At 42.4% G+C, this 25,637-nt stretch overlaps 1 protein-coding gene across 6 annotated transcripts in view; it reads right to left on the bottom strand.

Moving 5' to 3' along the window:
- The window catches only part of LOC120451545 (homeotic protein antennapedia), a 103,985-nt gene that overhangs the window by 33,042 nt on the left and 45,306 nt on the right, over window positions 1-25,637 (bottom strand). Inside the window, exon 1 of one of the 6 annotated variants that reach the window (XM_039635329.2) lies at window positions 14,174-14,427. The exons of 4 other annotated variants lie outside the window; for them this stretch is intronic. The gene's annotated coding sequence lies outside the window, so the exon portion shown is untranslated. Of the gene's footprint in view, window positions 1-2,254; window positions 2,534-14,173; window positions 14,428-25,637 lie in introns of those variants that run through there. One more of the 6 variants, XM_039635328.2, reaches the window with a different exon arrangement.

Here is a 25,637-nt window from a genome sequence, read left to right as displayed (position 1 = left end):
CATATTTGCTTATTTCAGGATTTTGGCTTTTGGTTCAAGTTTAAGCTATAAATAAAGTATTCTGTGCTTTACTTTCGATTTTCGCCCAGTGCAGTCGCAGTTCACCTCAGTTTTGATCAGACTTACGGCCAGAACCAGCTGTAGTCTGAGCTCTGGGGCAGGCAGACGACGAGCAGAATGAAAATAAAAAAAATAACGAAAAAATAAACACATTTATGGAAATTTATTCATAGAACTTATGAAACCGATAGACAACAGCAACAACATGAGCAACAACAAATCCAGGGAAAAAGCGCCTGTCTGACGGGGTCCCACAAGTCGACTTGCCGCCCCCTCAACCGCCCCCACAGCCGCCCATTTTGCACCGTTGGTGGCTTGTGAGCCTGGTTTAGTTTCGCCGAACAGTTGTCAGTTTTTTCTCTTTTCCAGTGATTTTTTAGTACTGTTCGTGCGCCACAGCCTTGGGCTTTGAGGGAGGGGGGCGGTGGGAGCTTTGTGCAACGGGAGGCGTTGAAATGATTGCCACAGCATGTTATATTTACTATATAAATATGCGCACGAGCAACAAAGAGATTGTTTTTATCTGTCTCGGAATTGTTTGCTCAATGAAAGTGCCGTACAAATAAAGAGCGTGGTGCGAGATGCAATTTGTTGATGATTTCATAAAGGGAAACGCACCAAAAAAAAAAGGGAAAATTCGTTGCACAGTGTTTAAAAAACTGCCAAAAATCTGCTATTAATTAAGTTGTATATTTCAGTGAATAAATCGTACAACTTGATCCGTATCCTTATAGTTTCATTAATTTTATACAGCTGTTGCATTAAGTTTGAAAGTTTTCAAAGTAATCATGTACACAGCAGCTAAGGCATAACCAGCTATGATTCCATAATCTTAGCTTGAAATCACGACTAATAATGAAAGCTATTCAACTTAGCTATGAGATTTAATTATTCCTCAAAGTCTAAAAATATGCTGCAATCGTTTAATCAAACAGTACCCGATAGAGATCTCGCATTCGATAGTCCATAGGATTTTCCGCTTCTCATTACACGCTTGGAACATTGAAACATTCTTGTAATTTTTTTTATTTGCACTAGCAATTAAATTAATTGTTACTTGAATACTTTGACGCCATTCAGCGGCACATCATTATTACCCGGCTACACGGATACGCCAGTTTTTGCTGTCGTGTGTCTGTGTGTGTGTGGCGAACATATTCATATGCCAGATGAGAGAAAACTAAAAAATATGCGCGAAATTGAGAGCGAGAAATGATTTATGGCCATTGCCAATTGCAGCTGAGCGAGCGAGAGCGAGAGCGGAGATGTTGCGGGGGATAAGTTTAAAAATTGGGGAATGGCAGCTCTCCGTCTCGCTCGTTCGGTGCATGCCCCTCTCGCTCTTTCCCTTTCTTATCTGCCATGGTTGCATCTGCATCTGCGTGTGCTAATTATTTCATATGTTTGGCGGATCTCTCGCTCTAATTGTACCTCTGTTCCTCTCTTCCCCCATAAACTAGGTGCCATTCCGCGAGTTTCCCGGTTTCATTTGTATATTTTGTGTTTGGAGAACAACTTGTTTGATTACCGAGGCACTGAAACGTTTGAACCACGATTACAAATCGCGATTTCCGATTACCCGGTGCTAATTTGCTTTGTAAAACGACGACGAGCGAGCCGAGAAAGATTTATGAACTGCTTTAATGATCTAATTAAATTGCAACTAGCCGTGAATATCATTCGACGATCCCCCTCCATCGCAGTGGTATTACTTTTTTTTTTTTCCATTAATCATCGGACTGCTGGTGCTCGCTTCTATGAGAATTATTCTGATTACATTGAATTATAGACACGCGTTTGTGCTTATTAATTTGATTATCAACTATTATCTCTTCGACTTGGTATTGGCTTGGAATTTCATTGTATTAGGCCGTTTAAAATGAATCTTCATGAATACTGTATTTCACTTCATTGATTGCGGCTAATTGTGTGAGAGAGTAAACTGGAATATGACGACAATTGAAATATTTTTGCAGCTCTGAAAACAAGAGCTTTTAGGTATGCAAATCTTAAATGAGTAAGTCATTTAATTGAAGCCTTTGGGGAAACCAAGTGACTTAAATATGAAGCAGATTTAATAAACATAGTTTAATGAAATCTATTTTTCAGAAAAGTAACTTTTTAAAAATAATTTTATTAAGATATTTACAATTTAACCCTAAATATGGTTGGTAAAAGATTTATTAATATTTACCTTAGTTTTCTGTGATTGTTTTCGTGTCTTTTCTATCGATATATATAATTGTTGTGTAAAAGTCGGTGCCCAAAATATATATTCATGTATATTTATATTTATTCGTGTGTACTTTGCCCAGCTAAAATGTTCATTGATGTTCATCGCTCACTTTATATACACAGTTTTGTTCGGATACTTCGAATTTTCCGGTTAATATATAATATCACAAATTCTTTTTTAAAAACGTAGACGTTTTGTAAGATTTACACTTAAATTACTGCTTAAACTGTTATATTTAATGCCGCTAAATATAATATATGTACAATCACAATTCTGGCGAGCTAAGCATATTTGTGTGGAAACGATGCGAATGTTTTGAGATTGAGATTGGGTAAATGTTTATGTTTGTATTGATATTTTTATGCTGGGCTTTACACTCGTTTGTTTTTGTGTTGCGGCTGCTGATGGCGAACTTTTTGAATTTCTTTAGGTTTTGCAAACGATACAGAAGCAAAATTAATAGAATCCGCGCCACCACGATGGCAATCAGAACGATAAACGAAAGGACGAGAAGATGCAAACGCAAATAATTTCGATGTTGGCGCGACGCTCTGCGTTTTCTACCCATAAACCCAGAGGTATCCGTATCTCCGCTGGCTTTCATACAGGTCAGAATCGAATTCAATTTGCCGCGGACCGTCCTCCCGGACTTATCAGCATGGATTTCTTATCGCCGGAGCTCAGAGAACGAGCTGAACGAAAATTGGCGATCTCGGTGTCGTCTCCTTCGCAGCCGGAAAGTTCAATGCTGCTGCTGGCTATCAGATAAGCCCTATTTTGACTAAGGCTTAGTGTTGCAACCGGAAATTATGAAAGAAATCAATTTCGTGCTTTCGGACTGATGCTGGCAACATGCGCGATTTTCGGCGAATTTTCCATGTCATTTTCAGGCGGCTCCACCATGCGGCACTTGGCGCCCGCTCATTTTGCGCCAAAATATTTGCGAAAAGGTCGGTTATGTCACTATTATCTGGTTCTGGTTCCTGTTCCTATGCTCCCTCTTGTTCTTTCTTTTGCCTCTTGGTCTGGCCCTCGTCCTGAGCAGGCAGCCAAAGTAATGGGGAAACCATCGACTTTACGAATTTATTTTTATACTTCTTCAATATTTCTTTATCTTATTTCTTTGCGGGTTCGCTGGTGTGTATTTCTATGTTCGATATTTGGGAATTGGGAACGAACCGAACGGAACTAAACGCGTAAAACGACGGCAAAACCGAAAGCAAAGTGCGAATCGAGCGGCGGCGGCACGTCTATTTGGCACGTCCATTCATTCACAACTGAAACGCCAGTGAATCACAATGAGCCCGGCTCGTAAACATCGCATGTTGCCAATGGCTGCCGTCGGCAACATGTTGCTGCTGCTGAGCAACATCAACAGCGCCAGCAGCAACACGGCCAGCATCGAAAATGATAAATGGCGGCATTGTTTTTGTGCAAACACACACTCTCGCCGGCTGGAGAACGCAAACACAGTGCGGGATGGGTAACTAGTAGCTCGTGCAGTAGTTCTTGCGCCATTTCGGGAATCGTATTTATTTTTTACACTGAGAGTGATTTAATAAAGTTAACTGCAGATAATTTATTATCTTATTAATTTGACGTTTTTTCAGCACAATTTTTAATCTTTTCTAAACTTAATGCTTAGAATATTTTCTGCACCAAAATCTATAAAGTTTTTGCTCATTGTATGCAGTAATATTAAAAGCATATTATATAAATGTATGTGCTAAATATAATAATGTATAAGTTTTGATGTGTTTATCAATACTGTCCCTCCGACCTTTTTTCCAATTAAAGTAATGGAATCCTTTATTTATCTAAAATACATAATACATATTTAAGTATACCAATTCAGAATATTCTTTGAAACCAAGTACTTTTAACACGTATCCAATAAAAAGTTGTATAGAATGAAAACTTGTATACTAAATAAAATAATTTTGCAGACAATTGTTATTATACATTCCCGCGCACTGTGCTCTTCAGCAACATTTGTTGCCGCGCTTTGGCCAACTTGTTAGCAAAAATGCTGTCGGCGAGCAATGAAGTATCTTCGAAATAATTATTACATTTAAATAGCTGAAGTTACAACTTGAGAGTGGACATTTATAAATGGGCATAAATTAAATACACACTAAGTTTAATAAAAATTATGTAAATAGTGAAATAATTGCTGTGGAATATAAATGTTAACTAAATAATTGAGAGCTTTGCATGAGGAAAATTTAAATTTCATATAGAAATTCTTTGTCGTTTTTAGATTAGCACTTTGATTTTTCGCCGATAATTGCTGCCATGAATATATAATAATTCAGTAGCCACGCAGGGTAGGAAGTTGTGTTTGTTTAGTAGCCAGCGAACCCTTTTTATATATATTTTTGTTTATGGGAACAGGCTGAACTTGAATATTTGTTTCGTTGGGCTACATACAGCAACAACATAATCACAAAAATTACCGCCATGCATATGAAATACAAATATCCCCCTCTCGGAAATCCCCCCTCGAAGAGCACGCACACAAAAAAATAAATAAAAAGCGGAGAAATAAGATTTATGGCTTTTGGCGGCGCAATTGTTGTTGCCGCTTCTATATAGTAAAAAGTTGAGCCGCAATTGAAAGTGAAAAGCGTGGAAACGGGGAAGTCATCGAGAGTGTCGTCGGTCAGTGAACGCCGAGGTCCAAGGACCTCTCTTCCCTCTCCTTTCCCTATGTCAGTGGTATGGCTTCATTACGCCCTGAGGTCCTGTTCTTCTCCTGCATTCAAATCTATATCAGATTTTCAATATCCCTTTGCATATATTTAAGCGCTAATTGCGTGAAGCCATAAATCTAAATTCTGTGTTTTATTCAGACAGAGACGGCACGAAGCCGAGCAGGCCAGACAGAGACGGACAGATGGAGTTGATAACTTCATTTAATGCATTTGCAACGCACCAACTAGCAACAGTTGTTGTTGCCCATCTTTTCTCGTAAAAAAAAACTTAGAGCTGCAGATGCCAGGAAAAGGTGGTTAGGCCCTATTTATAAGACCCATTACATTTTAAAATACGAAAAGCATTTTGAAGATAAATTCTTGTATTCCATTTGAAATTTATTAGGAAATGTAATAGTATGTAAATAAGTAAGTAGCGGCAAAACATACATTTATTGTCTACTGTCGGTCTTTATATTAGTGAGATAAATATTAAAATGTTCGAGAGGGTTAAGATTCAAAATCAGAGAAAAATCAATACCATCTTTAACTATATTTCCTCTCTCCTGTTTCACTCGCATTAATTTAATTTATTTCGGCATCTGTTTCGAGCACATTTAACATCCATTAAGCGCTGCAATTATATTGATTGCACGGCATCCCAGTACACAGCCCATCCCTAATGCACTTCCCCACCCCTGAAAGGACACCCTCATTGTGCACATCGTCCTGTCCCCTGCTCAAAGCAGCGCCGTTCAATCAGGGCCACTCTGAAGCGGGACGTCATTAGCCATATCCTGGATTCAAGAAGAAACTGCCATGCACAATGGCCAACGACGTATCAAAAACAATTTTCGCCGCAAAATCCGTTGAATTGAAATTTCAACTTAGGGAAAAGGGTCCACTCCCACTGCCACCCTCTTCCAAATCCGGACACCCTCCGTCGACCCACTGATGTCAGGCCAAAAGCTGACAAAGACGAAAATCAAAAACGTTACGTGGTCCTGGCAGCTTCCACTTCAGACCAGGACTCGAAATTAGAGCCTCCCATGCAACTGCTAATGGGAGCACACACACAGTGCCTCCAACTAAAACACACGCACACATGTCCACTGCTACAGTCAGGGGCAGGCAAATACTGATGAACAACAAAAATAGGATATCAGCTCGGAAAATTAAACTGAATTTAACTAAAAGCCATGAGTCCTTGTGAAACATTCATAAACTTGTGTATACATTTAATCCATTAAGTTCTAGAGATATGTTCTAAAACTGCTACATAAAGAATTAATATGATAGAAAGCACGTCATTGATATTCTGTTAATATTCCGTTTAATCCCTATTTTTTTGTCTTCTTGACTTAATTTAATCAGTGGCTAAATTTCTAACTATGGGCTCCTGCCTGTGGATATCCCGCATCCATATCCAGTGTAGCAGGAGGCTCAAAGCGAGGGGCGAGGGGCGGGGAGCGAGCGAGTTGACTGGCAAAAGATATTCCAAACTCCCATATCCGATCCGCACACACTCGCACGCGAACACACACACACACACACACATACAATCGCACATTCCGGCTCGCATTCGCATATGAGTATTGAACGACGAAATGAAACGCACATAAATCAAAATGGCCGGACAGCGGACCCAGCGACGGGTCCGTTTTAGACTGACAGGCGGACTCCGTTGCCTGGAACAGGGGCGGCGGACGAGGGGGAAAACTCCGGGGACGGGGGAAACTTTGGGCGCACGGGAAATGAAACTGAAAAGGGAAAGGAAACGGCATTTTGCTGCCGTTACCGCTGCTTCTGCTTCTGCCTCTGACTTGGCCTCTGCTAACGGTTTGGTGGTTGAGTAGAAGGGGATAGAGGGCAGGGTTGCCCGAAGGGGGTGGCGAGTCGAGGGGGTGGGCCTGGAGGCAGGGCGTCGGCGAGGGGGGTGGTGCGGGCATGGATGAGTGCGCGCTGCTGAACAAATGAAATGACGACGGGTTGACTGCCTGTCAAAAGAACAAACATGGGCGCACAAGCCTCTGTCGCCGTCGCCGTCGCTGCCTCAGTCGGCGTCGATGCGGCGTCCGCGACCTCGCTGTCTTGCACTGGACAAAAATGGGTTTATTTACTTTGTATTTAAAAAGAGTGTATTCCAATTGAAGTTGCACAAATTCAACTAACATATGGAGTTAAGTGGTGTTTTGTGACAGAAAATCGCTTAAAATACATACTGCTTTATTTGTATTCTCAAAACTTTCGTATTATATCGATCAGTATGTATAATTTATTAATTGACTCGCCTGAATACTTTTCGTGCAGTGCAGTCGCCATAGGAAATCAAATGAAATGAAATGCACACATGACGAAACAAAAGCCAAAAAACACAAAACACCAAACCGAAAACCGAAAACCGAAAACAACAGAAGCAGCAGAAGCGGCCGAAACAAAAAATTATCAACCGAAAGGCCGCTGGCAACAAACAACGAAAGCAAAACAAAAGCTCGCAAATAAGCAAAGAGGAAGAAGACGGGAGAAGCCATCATTGTAATCATCACCAGCAGAGGGTTAAGGGTCCTGCCAGTGGGGGAGTATCGGAGTGGGGAGCCGGGGAGACGGGGAGCTGGCGAGCTGGGAACTTGGGCGCAGGAAGAGCTGGAACGAAGCAGCGGCGGCAACAGGAACGGAACAGCGGGCATCCCAATCCTGACAGGCCCTGTCTGTCGGTGTCTGCGTCTGTGTCTGTGTGTGTGTGTGTGTGCCTGTGTTAGTGGTAGTTGGCAGAAGGACGAAAAGGGGGAAGCGTGGGTCCTGGAGGAAGGCCTTGTGTTGGTCACATTTGCGGCTTCGCCCTTTAACCGCTGAATATTAATTAACGCTAATAGAATTGTTAGGAAAAAGGAACATTTACTAAGTGCTAGAGTGCGGCCATTTGGACAGGATTGAGTTTTGTTTTGATAAGAAGCTTTGGTAATAGATTTCTAAGAAAGTGTATTCCCATTAATATATAATTACATTTTAGCACAAAAGGCAAGCAAATTATTCAATTCCTAATTGGAATATTTCTTACTGGAACAAATACCCCTGCCAAGGTAGAGCGACATCTAACAACAATTTAGTGTCCTTACCCAAAGATGAGAGCATAAGTCAAGCGGGATGATTACACTGAATTACGAGCCGCACCTGTCATCGATTCGGCCACAAACCCCTCTTCGATAATAATAATATTCCCCGAAAATTAAACACACGATAGAGAAAGAATGAGGAAAACACCACTGAACACGCCCCGTTTCAGGTCCGAAAACATCAATTGGAAATTGAAATGTTTCTATTGTAACGAATATCAGTTTCGACATTTTCCAAAGACAGCGAGGAAACCCAAAAAAGAGAACAGCCGAAGGACATGAGAAGAAGGGGCTGGACATGCTGCCCTGTCCTGTCCTGTCCTTTTTCTCGATCCTGTTTTCCCTGCTGGTGTTGGCAACGCACATGTTCCAATCTAGGCGCAAAAAACTGTACATGAAATGATTACCCGAGCCGAACTGAACGGAACCGGGAAAAAATAGAATAGTATTTCAATTTTAGAAACGTGTTTCGGAGGGCGAAAAAAAACATCTTCAAAACACGAAATGGAAATTTTTTCCCGAAACTGGAGAGGGCGACTTGACTTGTCTTTGCCGGATTTTTGGACACTTTCTAGTGCGTGTGTATCGGGAAAAACACCCCCGAAAGGCAGGAACGGAAACTGAAACATGGAGGCACGGACACGGACACGGACAATGACGGATGAGTGCTGTCATTATGGCGGCAGCGTCGAGGGCTGAAGTGTGTCTAAAATCGAGCTGACGAACTGTCACTCACTGGCGCACTCCCTTCGCCAGTCGGAGAGATTTTGTGGCATCTGGAATGGCGTCTGTCCATCCACCAGAAGGCAGTCACCAGATACCAGATACCAGATACCAAATACCGGGTACCGGATAACAGATACCACGCACCAGATAGGGGGAGGATTTTCTCAGATTGATTGCTGCCGAAATGGATGAAACGGCAGCAACATGGCCGCCAAAGATGCGATGCCAGCTTCTCCGGTTAATATTCATAAATACGGCAGTCACGAAAGGTGCCAAACTAGCAACCGGAAAATGGAAAATGTTAATTGTATGCCACGCACTCAAGTTGAAAACGCACGCAGTCGAAATGGCAGCGATTGGAGTTGTGAAAATGGATATGAAAATGGAAATTTGTATTTTACTCATGGAGTATTATTTTCGTCTGGAATTGGGTTGGGCTCTTTTCGGCCTTAAAACAAGAACACAAACTTTAATTGGTTGCGCTTGAGAGACACTTGGATGAGTTGAGGTTGAACAATGCGTAATGGGTTATTCTTTCCATGGGAGTCGAGTTAGGCCGTTTTTGGGGTGATCTGATAAAACTAAAGTCAAGGAGATCAAGATCGAAATATCTTACCACAACCAAAATAGTCAAGAAAAATATATGCTACCTGGAAAGAGAAAAAAAGAACAGTTCGTTAGCCTTTTGTATAAGATTAATAATGGACTTATGAAATATTTTTAATGCAAAGTAACATTTGGTAGTTATCTCCGTTACTCAGTTTGCTACTATTCTAAAATTGAATTTGAATACATTCTTTTGAACTTATCTTATTAGTTTAGTCTCTTAACAGGCAGAATCGGTGTACAGTACTCGAACTGCTAAAATGTTATTGTTAAGAAGTAGAAACCGTTTTTTAATTTGCACAAGTAAAATGCACTTAAATATTCGTCACACGCTTACACGTGACCGAAGGAAATTAAAGCAGGAAGGCCGTTCCCCCAGAAACCTTTCACAGCAACCCCTTAACGATGTACTCCCAAATGAATCAGTGTGCCAAGCCAACGCACGGCCTAAAATCAGTTCAAGAAACTCCAGTTCGAAATAGCGCAAAACAACAGTCGCCCGAGCCGAAAATGGTCAACTCTGGGTGGGAAACTAAGGATGGAGTTTTTCGTCCTTGGAGGTGGAGAAATGGCGGGGCTAGAACCCGCGCCATACATGAGTTACAATATTTTTCAATTAGAAATTATTCTGTTGAAAGTAATTCGATTATTTTCACTCGGCAGGCGACAGGACTGCCGACTGCCGACAGCCTTTGGCCGGTGGCTGTTGTCAGCATCCGTTGGGCGCAGGAGCCAGGACTTGGGGCACAGGACCTCCCCGAAACTCTGCACAGAAGCTGGCACAGAAGCGAAAAAAATGCAAGCAAAAATGTTTGCAAACAATTTTCGATTGGCGCCCCCGGCAAAGGTAAGGGAAGTAAATATATTTTTCTGTTCAGTTTTCAATTTCTTTTCATTTCCCCTTTCTTCCAAAATGAATTATTTTCCCCGAAAATGGAAAATCTGTTGCTGACAAAGTTAACAGTTGCCGGATAATGATTTCCTCGTCGCAAAACAACTAAAGTCACTTAAAGATCAAGCAGTGAGAACTTAATCAGGGCTTTGCTTCCAAGATCATTCAAGGGAACCCCTGGTTGAAGTGTCTTCAACCTTAATCGCTGATCGTTCATTCGTTACAAATGTCTCTGGCACTTCATAAAACAAATTTATGAACTCGCCGCACTCGATCATTGATCTCGACATCTTCATCAGGTGATCTGGATTCAGCACGAATGTGTCCCCGAAGAAAACACTTAAAAAAACAGAATTGAACGTCCTTAATACAAAAAAGGAAATTTCTAGAAATTATTTTGAGCTATTCACATCAAATTTTAAAACAAATTGTTGTTTTGCGGGTGTTCGAGTAAGTCAGTTTTTAAAACAAACTTTTGTTATCAGTAGAATGGGCATATTAAAATCAACCGTTTAGCTTTTAGAGTTTGAATTTGTTCTAAAAAAAGGATGTTTACAAAAATTCAAATTGTATAATTAGTTGTCTCATATATTTTGTTAATAATTTAAGTGAGATACACAATATTATATAATTTTAAGAAATAAGTAATAGAAAAAAAAGATGATTGATATAAGAAGTTACCACACACAAAACCTCTGTGATTCTGCAGATGTTTATGGAGGGAAACACATATTTTATGCGCTTATTTAGTCCTTATTTATTCAAGTGCACGTCTTGTTATAACTCAATTGTTTGATCCAAATTCCATGCAATTGCTCCCCTGTTTACCCATTGTGGCGGTTCTTTCCGATCCGAGCCCATTCGTTATTGCAACTGGCCAAGACTCCTTCTCCTGCTGCCAAAGTCGGACTCTGGGCTAATGAATTTAATGCAACTTTCAGCCGCCTCAGGCCGCTGTGCACTCGCATGGGTCTTTGTTTTTGCTTCTGTTTATGTTTCTGTTTCTGTTTCAGCGTTTTTGCCGACTTTTCATAGCCATTTGTGTCTGACGTTTTTGCGCCCGAGTTATGCGTATTTATGATATACTGAGTACGTTTTTCTGGTTCCCCCCTTCCTCACAAAGTCCAAAGTCGGAGGTCTGGGATCTGCGCATGCACAAGATGCCGGCGACTATGTTGGTTAACCTGTTGCGTTGTTGTCGGCCTTTTTTGCGCCTCATTGTTAGCCGGGTTTGCCGTTGGCGACCGGTTTGTGACATTTTCTTGTAAGCCACGCACCTTCAAGTCAAACTTTATCTCGCTCATTGCGGAATGAAGTTGTTACAGTTTTTCCCTCCCATCCGATCCGATCCGATCCGACTTGAGTTGATTTTTGATTGTCACACAATTGTGACATGAAATGACGCAATGCACGAGTTATGCCCCGGTGCCCTCTATATTCCACTTATGTCCCGATGTCCCGATGCAAGATAATCAAGATTGGGTCTGGTCCAAGGTTTATCGGATTGTATTTCAAGTTTCGCTTGCTTTAAATTTATGGCCATTAAATTTAAAAAAATATAAAATAAAACCCGCAAATATATAAACACACTTTAACTGGTTAAAAATATTGGCACTAATAACTTTGACGTATGAATTATTATAAATTATGAATTGTTAAACAATCGATGTTTCCCGTACATCTTTTTTTGAATGCGTCCCAGCTCCTTTCCCATTTTTATGAATTGCAATACTCCAACTCGCGACCCTTGGCCCTTGGCCATGACCAACTCGGTAATCCAATTTGGCCTGGAACTTCCTGGAACCTCTGTGTCCGCTCCCATTTCGAGTTCAAATCGATTCATTAAAACTGACCGAGGAAAGGGATCGATTTTGGGCAGCGGCCAAAGACACAAAAAAAAGACAGATATCTAACCAAAATAAAAGAGCTGACCAGACAGAGACGCCAACCCATAATCAAATCCCAGGCATACACACACATACACACAGTGGGCCCGAGAAATTCGCAGCTTGGGGTAATTTTGTAGGCGTTCTTACTCAGATTAGGTCAGGAAACGTGCTTTGAATAGAGGACCGTCTTCTAGCCTCGACGCGCTTCTAAGACATCTAAGCCATATCAGAATCCGACTCAGAATCCGAATCAGAATCAGAATCAGAATCGATGTTGTTGTCCTTCCTGTGTGCGTGCGAATCAGTTAAACTCGTTTTATGGCCAGAACGGGGGCTTCACTCGGACACATGGCCATCTCCTGTTGGCCCAATATATGCATGCAGCGCACATAAATCACTGTCAACCATAATCATTTAAAATCAATCAAAATGCGAACGCTTTGACTGCAGAATTGCCGGGAATTGGTCGAACGTGGCCAAGTCCCACCAGCTCGACGTTCCAGCTCCAATCGGAGCTCCAATATCTCTTCTCATCGCACACACATGTGCATTAGCACCCCTCTCCCCCCCCCCCCCCCCCCCACCCCACTGGCCCCTAGCAGACCCTGCGCTCCTCCCCCTCCCCCAAAACCCCTCTTAACCTCCTATCAAACGTCTATGATCTCGCGCAGTTGGTCAGTTCTGGCTGTCTGGACTCTTGGTCGAGGGTTGCCTGGAGTTGAAGCGATTAGTGGCGCAATCCCTCTCCCATCCTACCTCCCTCCCCTATAGCCGTCTTTATCGCTCACCCACTCCTCGCAATCTTTGCCTCACTGGCCGCTGGCCGCTGGCCCGTCAATTTTGTGCAGTTTTTACGCGTGTGTCTCAACCTGTCCGGAATGGCCCAGCTCTGGTGAGCGGCGAATGTTAGAAAAGCGCACACATACCGGGGTATTAGCATATCGATGCCCCTCTTGCGCCCCGCCCCCTTCCCCGAAACTGTATGCAGTCGGGGGTCCTGGTCCTGGTCACCCCCTGCCATCGACATGGGCTGTTGTTTACTGGTGTCTGGAACTGACTTTGGCTCGAACTGTGCGTCATGCGTCCATCTAGTGACAGGACTGCACAGTTGCACAGTGGGGTCTGATACAGATACAGATTCTATACTATTGGCAAAGTTAAAATAGGTAAGAGTGTGCAATCGGGTTATGGTAACGTTCTAAAGATGATTTCATTAGTGAAAGGTTGAAAATATATCTCACAATTCATATACGATTTATAACAATTTACCAAAGTACCCCATAGTACCATCAATATCGTCGCAGCATGAAGCGCTCTGAAATTTTGAAGTTCTGATGCAGTGGCGTTGCAGTTATAAGCTGTTCTTTTTTGGGTGGTCTCTACCAGTTCGCCTTATCGACACGATGACGGCACCAAACTAAATTCCTGCAACGAGGCGCAAATTGCGCTACAAATTATCGATAGATGGGCGATAGGCCGGGAGCAAGTTAATATGCTAGTGCTAGTACTACACGGCGAATCGCCTATATATCCATATCCCATGCTTATCGATCCCATCTGGAGGTGTTCGTTCAGGTCGTATCTCTTTCCCGTTTTTCCCCCAAGCAGATGCCAGTCAATGTTCAATGCCTTGGCACCTGTCAGTGCGAGTGTGTGAGTGGCCGAGTATCTGTGTGGGTGGACCTACATGTATATTCAAACATACTTAAGTATATACATATACATATGTATATCGTGTGAACTGCTGCATATGTTAATGTTCCCCTGGCCTGGCCGCCATATTCCACTATTTGGCTCGCCCCTCTTAATTTGTTTTTGTTTCAGTCGGTTTCTTTGACCGAAAACTTTTGGCCAGCGTCTTTTTGAAAATTACAGTGGAGACTACACACAAGTTTCTATTTAATTTTTTTTTTTTGCCTTTTTGAATAATTTAACTCAAAGAAATTCTTTGAGTTTACCTTTTCGCCTTTGCCTCTGTGGCTTTGCTTTGGTTTCCCTGGCTGTGGTTTCATTTCCAGCTCCGGCGGCTTTCATAATAATAATGGCGATAAATCATAAAAATTGCACCTTTCATTCAAGTCGAAGTTGGAGTCGGGGCTCTTTGGCCCTTTTGGGCTCCCAGACTGAGTATTTTCCCTCTTCCTGTCTGAGCGTCTAATGATAACTTGCACATACATTTTCAAGACAACAAATAAAACTTAAAATTTCGTTTAAAATAACTAAAAAAAAGGGTTTCAAACAGAATTACACATATATTTTTAACAAGGAACTCGGAAAACGACTGCTAAGTTTTCAATCGATTGGAAGACACGGAGGCACATTTAACATTAGTTTTAAGCGAAACGAATTGTATTTATAAAATATTTAGATATCGACTCCTTAAAATCGGACCAATTTTTTTGACAAAACGTTGTATTTATAACAATAGATAATCGCATTTTTTGAGATATATTTTTTCTTTGATATTAACCGATTTAAACAAAGCCAAAGGAGACATATTTTGGGACTTGTTCATATCATGGCGCTTAAATCGTGTCGGAAACTATTCTTTTTCGGGATGCCGCACAACTTTTGGTGTCCAAAACAAACCATTTGACTGAAATTTTGGTTAACGTGTGTTTCGTGTTGTTGCTGTTCTGGCTTTTGAATTCTGCGTGTTTTGAATAAATTTTATGCGTTTGCAGTTGACATGACATGTGCGTGCAAACATTTTTCATTTCCCCATTTTGTATGCCACGCTAGTATTTCAAAATATATTCGTAATTAAGTACAAACAAAGCAGGCGGCGCAGAGTCGAGAAATATTATGCTCCAAATTGGGTTTTATTGTGCCCCATATGTTTGCCCACAAGGATAACGATCGACGCCCGGCTCATTGCTCTAATTACAGGACCCGCTCCTTCATAATCCGGATACTGGATTCCTGTTTAGCTTTGCGTGCGGGAATTTCATTTTGATGTGTATGTTTTATAATTGAGCAGCAATTAAGATTGTAGTGGGCGATGTGACGCGTGTCAGGAAATTTGAGTGCTGATTTTGAAGAGTATTTATGAGTACTTGTGAGTTAAATTTAGATTAAATCACATTCTTATATTTTAAAGAAAGAAGGTAAAAAATGTAGAACTGTTCAAATTAGTGTTGACATACACATCTTTTTTTTCAGCAATATCACTTTCCATTTCTCTCCTTTTGTTCTGCAGAATCAAGTATTGTTAAATAAAGTCTTCATAAATAATCCGCACCCGCTATTATTTGTCAGAAATCGCTTCAAGCCCATATACTAGATCCTTTTCAAATTTATTATCCCACATACAAAGTGCCAAATCAGCCATCAACGCTGGGTGCCAAATGGGTTTTCTCGACCATGACAAGAATTTGTTTAAACAAAAAGAGCCAGCAGGGAATTAAGCGAAATTGTGTGTTTTAATTATGACAAGAGCGGGAAGTTGACAGTTTTAGCGCTCTGAAAGTGTCACGGTTGGGAAGAAGCCGATGTTTATTATTTAGAGGGAATATACATATGAAATAAGCCAAATATTTTAAGTGTTTTGCAACATGTTTACGAGACAGGCGGATCGGAATACATATTTATAAAGATTTCTTGAAAAGCTCCCCCGAAAATAAACACAGACATTTTGAAAGGGACCGGGATTGATTTATGGCCCCAAATTGAGGAGATAGCTCCCCTCCATCGCGGATTTTATTGGAAAGGTATCAACTTGGGATCGGGCCAGCAAGTTGATTTCCATTCATGGACAGCTGCAGGAAACACATGGAACTAATTTTTAATAATTATTTAAAGTGCCCCAAACGCTTGCTTAACCCTCGACTGCCCGCTCGCTGTGCACGGCACCTTGAAATATCTATCTCGCGTTCCTTTTTTATATAAATAATTTGTTGAATTCATTAAAATAAACGCTGCGCATATTCGTATTCCCTTCACGTTTTCACGTTTTCAAGTTTTCGGTGGTGACCTTACCGCCCCCAAAAATGAAAAGCAACTCTGGTTTTTTATTAAAAAACCAGAGTTTTCCCTCCACTGTAGTATTGTTTTCCGTGCTAATTAGTTGAACTTTTCATTGTAGCTAATTAATTATTTGACACGCTTATCTGGACACTCAGATAAAAAGTCAGCTGTCTTCTTCGGCCCTTCGCCGGAAGTGGTTTGGATGGGGCAACCTTTCGCTTCCGACTTTTGAACTGGCCAGGCCACACCTCCCGCTCGGCCATAACAATTAAAATCCAATAAGCAGCCAATCCATGTAATTCACTTAACCAGCCCAGCCAACCTCGGGCTTTCGCAGCAGCGGTTCTAAGGCCATAAAATCCGTTTTACTGCCGCCTAAGAACCTTTCATGAAGTGGATGTGGATGTGGATGTGGAAGTGGAGCGGGGAGCGGGGTCTGGGCCACACACTTTATGGGCAACTGCCAGCTGCGGTCTGTGCGGCAAATGGCGAAATGATTGCTTTTTATGACCTCATAAAATTAGATACAAATCGCTTTGTCGACGTTTATCTTTGCTCTGTATAGCCATCTCCTTCTGGCACCCGTTTCTTCCCCTCTCGTTCTTTCCCCTCTCCTGTACACGCCTCCTTATAAAATGTGTGCCAAATGCTTGTTGGGGTTTCGACCGGCCAACTGGTTAAGTAAATCATTTAACGCTTTTTTACTTCGTGTGCCTGTGTGCGGAAATTATCACTGTGGTGCTCACTGTGGTTGGCTTTATGGCCTTGACGGATTCTAAATTGGTAAGGGATTTTCCTTTCCATTCGGTTTAAGATGACGATTTTAATGGCGTTGAGTATAGCTGTGCTTACTGGGGGTGATATTCACCACTGTCTGTGGAGATGTTAACAAGTCATAGTTATACAAATTATGCTACTTTGATTGATGACATTTTGTAAAGCTTTCTATTTACCTATTCCATTTAAAAATGTACATTATTTACTTATTAAGATAGCTCCAACATATTAGGTTTTATAAATTGGTTAACAAACTGGCCCAATCTGATTAAAGTATTTTTTCTCCTTTCTCTTAAATTTATTAATTATTCTTCATTCCTTCAACGGAATAAAAGGTCTTTATTCCAAAGAAGTTTAATTGAATTCATTACACTTAAACAAATATCTGCGCCTATAAAACGGGTGCAGAAATGGGAACGAACCAGAGGGGAGACTGGCGGAATAAAAGGGGGCTCAGAAAATAATAATAAACCGCCGCTTGAATTCGATGCAGACACGGGCGGATATTTTTTGACGTTGCCCAAGGAGAAGACATGCTGTGTGATCCCCCTGCCCCCCACTTCATCCCCCGCAGTCGAGGGGCGTAAATGGTTTCGAGGCTGCAAAGGGCAGCCAAAAAAAAAAAGGAAAGGAAACCCGAATTCTCTGACGCAGCTGGAGGGCAGAAGCAGTAACAGGAACAGGAAAAGGATGAGGATGAGGATGGGATGAGGACGAGCACCAGCGACACATCCTTTGTGCCAAAAGGTAGCCGCGAAACAGCGACAACAACAATGGTGGTTGCAATTTCCAAATGAAAACTTTTTGCATACCAAAAAAAATATGGAATAAATTGAAGAAAAATAATCCAACTCATCGCGAATTCTTGGCCAATCCGTAAGGGATTTCGCACATTTTTACATTTTCCACGGTTTTGGTTAAAGGTGTCACAACTTTAATATCCGCCATGGCTCGAATACGACAGCTCTGGCCGCCACCAGGAGAGATCGGAAGCAAAAAAACCCTACGACATGTTCACTTTATATGTAAATCATCCCAGAGCAACAAGAACAGGATGCAGCACCAAAGGGGAGAATGGAGAATGGAGAATGGGGTGGCTTCCAGGATGCGCCGTAGGTGGCCAGCCAGCGGTATGCAGCGACCGCAGAGGGCGCCGTAAAAGCTTTTTGTGTCAACGCCATCAACGCTGAAATCAATTCAGCCGCCGTCGCCAGAGGACCGAACCCAAAGCACCCCATCCAAATTGCACTACAAAAATGTCGGCTAATGCAGAAAAGCGGTCTAGAGGTGGTTAGAAAGGAGGTAAGATATGCTTATAAAAGATATTCTTATATACGGAACTGCGAAATAATTTAACAAAGTAGATTTTACAACATCCATTGAAAGGATAAATAATCTTAGTAATTGAAATTGCTCCTTATTTTTCGGAGTGGACCCAGACCCACCGGACCATCGTCTGCTCCTGGCATTGTTGATGATGCCAAGCTGAGGTCCTGTGGACAACGACGACAACAGCATCGAACAACGGAGGACACTGTTGTGCGTCTTTCCCCACCAGCCGGAGTGAACTTTCACCTACGCGTTTGACTGCACAGCAGGGGGTCCAGAGCGAAAGAGATGGAGCCACAGACAGAGACGGCCAGAGAAAGAGATGCCATCAGCAAGTGTCAATAGCAAAAGCGTTGAGGGAATTATGAAATATTTTATTAAAAGCGAAGGCGAATGAAGATGGGGATGGAAAATGGGCTGAAGAGAGAATGCCTTGTAAGCCTTGTAAGGGTGCAAAATTTCTGTGGTAATTGTTTCTAAATGAGAGCCCAAATGAAAAATGCAAATTAAAGTTTGGGAGCTTTAAAAACTTACTTTAATGTTCATATCTGGTGAAAACGTAAGTAATGCAATGTTTTCTATTTACAATGTTCTTTTATTCTGACGTTTTTTATATGGTTATAAAATATCTCCCTATTTCTCAATCGATCTCAGTTTACTATCTATCAAACTCAGAACCCCTCTCAACCGTAAGCCCCATCAAATCAATAGCCATCACCAAATGAATGCATATTGATTGGGAATCATTCAAAACCCAAACAGAATGACCAGCAAAATCCCGATCCGGAATGTGTCAACGCCAATTCCAAAACGCACAACAAACTGTCACAAAATAGGGGCCCAAAGCAGAGGAAATATGACAAAAGGGGCGGAGTGCCCAGGCGTACATAATTTATTGCTGCCATTTTCAATTATTTAATCAATAATATTAATTTTCGTATCATATTTTGTCACGGCCAATAAATGGGAAATTTGTAAAACAGGAGCCAAAGGACGGACAACGACATTTCACTCATGCAATGCATTTTACACACACACGCACACGCGACTGCGGGGAACGGCATTCGTGTTCACACATTCGCACATGGAAAACCAATTGTCCTGAAACAACCCCACAACACCCCACAACCCCCTCCGGCACCCGCAGTTGCGCATTTCATTTGCATTTTGTGCAGCGGCTGCATTTTCATTTGTCATTCTGGTTCCCCCACCTCCTGGAAATTCCAGATTCCTGGTCAGCCCCAGTGAAATTAGCCACTTAAATTCGCCGCCCACTCCCATTTTTCATTAGCAACAATTACTCAAAGCGGATGAATGGCTTGGTAATTCGCAGGACTTTTTCCCACCAGCGCAAATTAAATTCAGGACAAAACTTTCCCTTAAATGCTGAGTGAGGAAAAGTGTAAATGCATCCTGGCAGCATGCATTTTTCCACTCGATACGATACTCGTTTTTAATCAAATTGTCAATCGCTGTCGCTTGTTGTCCTCGCTCGACTTGTAGTCCGAGTGTCCTTCGAGCGAGCCTCTGCCTCGAAAAGGGGGTCTCTGGCCCCTTATTTATGGCCAATAAACTTCAAATGTTGCATTGGAATTTTTTCATTTATTGCCTGTCGCCCCACCCCCACCATCACCCTCAATCGCACTTCGAGTTGTGTTGTCTTTCCGCCTCGAGGACAGTGTGAATTTAATTTTGCGTAAATTGTAGCAACAGAATGAAACTGACAAAATACTTCGCACGACTCCGGGACATTGGCAGAGAATGGCTGGCCAGAAGGAATTTAATCTAATTTCGGAGAAGGGAAATTACTTGAATTTACATACAGATTAGGTTGAATTTGGCGATGGGAATTTCTTTGATGAAAATTGAAATGGAAGTAAACTAAATATTTGAGTTTTTATTGGTTAATAGTGTTCAACGTCTTACAATTTATATTTACCAGAAATGAAAGAAATTAGTAATTTTTCCGAATAACTTCTACAGAATTTCCAACGATTCCAAATTGCTTTGCATATGTAAGCCAAATGAAAACGGCAGTACAAAAAATAAATTAAGAATTTCCAGACGCGCTTTGACCCAAAAATTATCGCAACTTAGGAGGTCGTTAAAATTATCATTAAGTTAATGGCCATATAAATAATAAGGACACAGCCATTGACCTTGCTACAGTTTGCTGACCACACGCCTCTTCCCACACCACTTAATCTGAGAAAACGAGGATTAGGGATCGGTAGTCATAAAACCCTGAATAACTTGCCCTTTCCCTTGACCTTCGCGTGGTTCCGAAATTACATAAGATTGCGATGGGCTGCAATTCAGGGACAAAAGTAAGGAAAACTGCAAGAGTGTCCTTGCCATTTGTCCTTGTTCCTGTGTCGCCGCTGTGAAACTGTAACTGCAGCGAAGCGCTTGCATAAGTTCTATTCTCTCGGCAAGTCAATGTTTTGCCTATTGATATCCTGCGAAATTCCTAAACGACAATGCCAACTTTCTCTTTTTTTGTACTGCCTCTAATCCGAGTTGGCCTTTTGTCCTGAACACTTTCGCCTCAAAAGGACTTGATCCTTTGTGCAGGCGAACAAACAGGTTGCCTGCCGCTCAAAAGGGATTGAAGAGAAGAGCAAGAGAAAACTGTGGTACACGGTGAACAATATCGTAATTTCGAATAATTTACATTTGGAAATCGGGATTCGGTTTGGAGAACACACGTTATTAAAGAATTATACATTTTTCAATTAAATGCGATTGAAAAATAATACTTAGTAAATTTTTTTGTGATCCATTTGCGTTGTAGCGGTAACCAAAGAAAATATAGTAAAATTCTTGATTTTTTTGGAGTGTACCGATTGAGAGAGATCTCAGTGTGGCTCAGTCAGCGGCCCAACGAAGATGGATTGTGTGTGAAAATCCTTTCAAATGATTTGTTTACCAACAGAGCCGCGGCTGCCTCAGCCAGTAAGCCTCCTCTGTGAAGGAAGTTCTTCGTCGACCACTTTTCCTTCTTATTCCACTGGCGCATCCACATCCACAACTCCTGCCGGCTGCCTGCTGGTTCGGAGCGTTCTTATCCAGCTCTGGCAGCTGTTGCATTTTCCACGCATTTATCAGTCGATGCCATGTCCATGTCCTCCGCATCCACATTCACATCCACATCCACATCCACATCTACATCCTCATCAGCTCTCTGGGGCCGTGGACAACACATATTTCAATGTTCGTGACTCGATTTTCCGCTTACGTTTTCATTTCGACCCGTCTTCGCTTGAGGTCCCCCCCCTTCACTCCCCTCCAACTTGAGCGTTTTTATATTGCGCGATTTAATTTTTATTATATGCGCCTTGGTCAATCGCACACCTCTCACCTCCCCACCTCCACAGCTCATTCTACCCCATCACCTTCGCCTTGGTTTATCGACAAACACTTTGGCAACGAAGCCATCATGAAATGGCAGTCTTAGATGGTCGTGCAGGGGCGTGCCATAATGGGGATGAATGGAATGGTTGGAGTTGGAATGATTGCGCAATCGAAAACATTTGATTGTATTGTGGCTTTTAGTTTTTCCAAGCTGAATTTCAAAAGCAAAAATTGCTTTCATATTTAATAGCTTAAAACTGGAATATATTTTTACCCAGAACTTTCCGATTTTAAGATAAGTGTATATCCTGTATATACAGTAAATTCGTATTAAAAATCTTTAACAATTGTATACACTTTTAACCATACCATCACACATACCTCCCACTTCTAAACATCCATAGAACCCCCACTCGCGGCGCCTCTGACCACATCTGGTGGCATTTAGATGGCCGTGTGTGTTTTCCTCCTTTATTTCCTCAGTTTGGTAAGCTTTCGTCCGGGAAGTAAAAACATGTTTGTGCCGCGTCTGGATGTGAGCCTTTAACCCGATTCGGCGGCTCAGCTCCGTTAGCTTTTCCCGACTCGGGATGGCATGGGAGATGCCGGGAGTTCTTCATCAGATCGGACTGGTTTTTGGAGTAAGGACAAGAGGTTCAGTCACTGTTCACCTGCCCGTTGCGGCTTATTAAAGCCAAGAAAGCCAAGCCCCCATAGTCACTACTACCTACCTAATCGCACTCGTCACTTGTGTCCACGTTGTGTGCGCCATACTCACTCCTCTGCCGGCCGCTTAAGTGGTCATAGCTCATAAATGCGGTCCGGGGCAATCTTCAATTCATTTACATTTTTATTCACGCAGATTAGGAGTATCGGGCAGTGTCATCTGCTTTTTGGCCCTGCAGCGGCTTTATGCTAAGAGCTGCCAATAAAGCAGGGGCGTGCTGAAGGGGGCGCTGAACGGGGCGGCATCACCTTCGACGCGCTCGCACGTTCGCCAAACTGTTGCAATGTCGCAAATTTTTATCGCACGTCTACAAGAAATTCAACGCGTGCACATTCCGCATTCAAGATGCTCACACAGCATCCAAAAAAATCCTGTTACAGTGGAATTGGCTAGTGCTTTTCTTGCTAAAAATTGATACTTTGTAATATCAGCTGGAAATAATTGAAGTTGATCGACATCGACTTGCTTCTTGATAACATAATGTTTGTGGGAAAAGTAAGAGTTTCTTGGAATTGAAATCCTTTTGACCAAACACTTTTATTCAGAGTTCCATCTGCCTGGCCCACGGTGAGCCCATCTCTTCAGCACGACGCTCCTCCAGCACTTTGGCAGCCTGGCTGCTCGCACTCGTACACAGCTGTCTGTCTATTCAGTGGTCTTGGTGTTGGCCAAGAATCGGGACTCGAGTCTCTTGGCCAGACTGAGTTGGCAGGCTGCCGGCCTGGGAGATGGAGATGATGGTCTGAAAGCAGGATGCTGGCCGGGAGAAGGAATCGACATGGCTGCAATTGACTAGCGCTTGTTTGATTGCATTCGAGGAGCAGTCGAAGCAGAAGAAGTCGAGGAAATCGCACCTTGGTCCGGGTCTCAGTTCCATCTGCGGATGGTAGTGCCAATGCCAATGCCAATGCCAATGGCATTGCCAATGCGATTGCGATTGCCTGGGAGACTTGGGTTTGTCGGTTTGTCGGCTTGTCGGTTTGTGTCTGTGCCATTTCGCAGGAATAAAGATGTTAAACGTTTTGCTGATTCGTGTTTTATGAACTCAATTTCAATTTATAATCTCTGTTGCCACTCACTGGCACTGGCTCTTGCTGCAACCAGTTTGGGGCGTTTTAGCCATTGTGTTATCGCCTAGGAATACACATGCCCAATTGGCCGCAGCCCCGTGTCCTCTCTACCGCACCCCCGAAAAAAACCCATCGGATCCCCACATTATTCTGTATCCTGTCACTCTATCTGTGGGTTACTTAGCTTTGCTTCAGTCCGCTTTGCTTCAGTTCTCCTCGGCTCAGTTCTGTTCTTTTGTCCGTGGCATTGTCAGGTCTGCAATTTTAATGTTGACAGAAATCAGATATAGCCAACTGCTGGAATGCTGCCTGCGCATTTAAGGTATTCGAAATGTATCCCATTCAGCTACCCGTCCCATAATCCCCCTCCCAAGTCCCATTCCCCCCTATTCAGCAAATGCCTTACTTGGTGGGACAGACAGAGATGGCATGCATCGGTGGCAGGTCAGTCTGTCCCTCTCTTTGGCGGTCTGCAAAGTTGTTGCGTGTTTACCTGCAATGACAAAGAGGTGAGCATAGGAAATTAGTTCAATTTGCTAGATGCATAACTAAGAGATCATATTGGCGGTGGGCGATAAGGAGTGGCTATGATTGAGTGTATAAAAAGGATGTACTGCTTTGGCTCTACAATAAGTGAGATTGTGCGATATATGCGTAGATATGGGTAGATATATGGAATAAGGCCTATATAATGCACTGATGTTTATATAAAATGGTTAGTTTAATATTCCTCTGTTTGGGCTTTGAGTTTGGGCTTTGTTGCTTGTGCGTTAGTACAGTTTATGTTCTGAACAGCTCACAGTTCTACAAATACTAGGTTTAGTTACCACCCATTAGAACATTGCATATTCATCCCTAAATATGGAATATTAACCAGAACCAGAACCAGAACCAGAGACCGATGCTCCCCTTTCAAATTCGAGTCACCAGAAGAGAAGTCATATTTCACAGACGAAATCATTCCAATTAAGTGCAACATGTATTTTAGTGGCGCCACCGATGCCCCCGTGGGACCTTTGACATACATGGCAACCCGTCTCCTTCTTGCCCATGCCCCCTGCCTCCTCCCCTTGCCCTCCTCCTTCACTTCTCAATTCCTCCTGCTGCTTGGGAAATTGTGTAAAAGATTCTGTAGTCGCTAGGCAGTTGTGAAGATCTAATTTCCCCACAAGCTGCTTGTAATATCCTGTTTGCCTTGGGCCAAAAGGAAGTGCAAATGCTCATAAGGACATTATATATGTGTGGTTGTGTTCCTTTGACACTTTGAAACAATCTAGCTATTTCATATTTGCTGACATCATCTAGTTGTAATGCAAAATGCCAGCCTCCCACACCATCGCCTGGGACTTGGTCCTTTGGGGTTGGGGGCGTGGCATTCGCTCGAGGGTGGTTTCCGACACTCGTGCTTTCCCCCTCGCACTTAACTATTGACGCCGTTGACGTTGACAGTTACATTGATTTATGGTCCCGCTTGGACCTCTTTTTTTTTGGTCCTACGATAACTGAAATCTTATCCGTCAGGCTGGTTTTTCTCCCCGCAAAGTTCGCGCTGGCCGGGGCTTTTCCTCTAATGAATATCATTTGAGGACAATTAGTTAATTGAGTGGCTTATCCTGGCTTATCCTTTTTCCTTGTTTTTCCTCCTTTTTTCCGAGGTGCGTACGTCTTATCAACTGGACTTCCACCACTCACCGTTTACCTTCTCTACTGTTTTCCCCGCTAACTGACCGATCCCCCTTTTCCACTCCCAGGAGCATGGGGAAAATGGCAGTCGATTGCGGTAACTGCAGCACTTCCAATGCCAGCTGATGGTTCTAGGAAAAGGGTGAGGAAAAAGGGAGGCGAAAGTGTGTAATGAATTATTACCCTCTGATAAAAGTGCACGAGCTGTTGTTTTCTTTTTTGTGGTTTTCCGCCTTATGAATGCCTTTTTTTCGGGCGATGAAAAGCCAGCTTTAAAACTGTGCTAAAAGTGCCGAAGTTTGTCCAGCTGAAGAGTGTCTAATTCCCAGCTGAGAAGCTTTTAACATAAAATACATATCAAATGGTTGAAGAGCGTATTTCAATTAAATTGAACATTTAAAGAAAAAGGGTGTTAGGTATGAATTTAAGAAATAATTGCGAAACTTTCTTGCATTTGCTTAATATAAATTATCTCAAATAAGTCCCAGCATTACCTAACCACATGTTCAGTGGCTT

The sequence above is a fragment of the Drosophila santomea genome, chromosome 3R, assembly GCF_016746245.2.
Source record: "Drosophila santomea strain STO CAGO 1482 chromosome 3R, Prin_Dsan_1.1, whole genome shotgun sequence".
NCBI classification, from domain to species: Eukaryota; Metazoa; Arthropoda; class Insecta; order Diptera; family Drosophilidae; genus Drosophila; species Drosophila santomea.
Note: the sequence above shows the minus strand (reverse complement) of the source record. Positions and strands in the feature narration are given on the sequence as shown.